This window comes from Gavialis gangeticus, unplaced genomic scaffold, assembly GCF_001723915.1.
Source record: "Gavialis gangeticus isolate Ggan-Ray unplaced genomic scaffold, GavGan_comp1, whole genome shotgun sequence".
NCBI classification, from domain to species: Eukaryota; Metazoa; Chordata; order Crocodylia; family Gavialidae; genus Gavialis; species Gavialis gangeticus.
This window is the reverse complement of record NW_017729022.1, coordinates 106,637,871-106,638,865: the sequence shown is the minus strand read 5'-3', so window position 1 is coordinate 106,638,865 and position 995 is coordinate 106,637,871.

Genomic DNA, 995 nt, shown 5'->3' with positions numbered 1-995 from the left:
TCCCCGACCCTGTTGCTGGGGAACGGAGCACTTCCCCAGAGCCGGCGGAGCCCGTGCCAGGCTCCAACCCCTGGCCCTAACCCCTGGCCCCCAGTCCCTGGCCCCCAGCCCTCAGCACCCAGCTCCAGCCTCTGGGCCCCGGCTCCAGCCCCCAGCCCCTGGCTCCTGGCCATGACCCATAGTGTAATGGCTGTAGTGATTAGTCATGCATTAAACTTTAATTTTCCATGATGCTCTATCTTCAGTTTTAGTACTGTAGCATCTTGAGACCCTTTCTGCACCTTTCCTGCATAGTCTGCCTCGGTCTGATGCTCTCTATTAGGCCAAAGAGCACAGGTTTTAACAGGTAGCTGTTCTTCATCCAGCAGATGCATCCAAATAGCTGGGGCTTTCCTGTTATTGCCACATCAATGGCCATCTTTTGCACAGACCTTTTTTTCTCATTGTATCACTTCCAACATGGTCTCACAAGCTGGCTACAACCAACTATCTGTAGCATTAACTTCAAAGACTGGCACCTGTCAGGCATAGAAAGCCTCAGCCTGCCCTTATCTGCTTATCTCCCCATACCTGGAGCCTGAGCCTGTCCTTACCTGTTTCTCTCCTCACACTTATGTCAGCATCCTTCAAAGGATCTTGCAGTACCCAAAACTGCCCCAGCACCTTGGTTGAGAATCACTGTTCTAGAAGGTCCAGTCTCTACCATGGAGACCAGAATCAAGAACATGTACATCTTGAATAGCCTGATATTTCTGCCTAGGAAGATTCATTTCTTTCAATAGAAGCATCAGGTTGCCCAGAGCAGCTTGTGCCAGCTGCATCTTCTTCTTGATCCCCTTTGAGCAATCATTATCCAATAGGATGAGGCTTCCCAGGGAGACAACCTACCCTTGTGAGCATGTGACCCACCTTAATTCAGATTCCCTTACGTATTTTCAGAGTGGATGTAAGTAAGTAGGTATGAAGTAATTAGAACATAATGAGTATACGTGCAT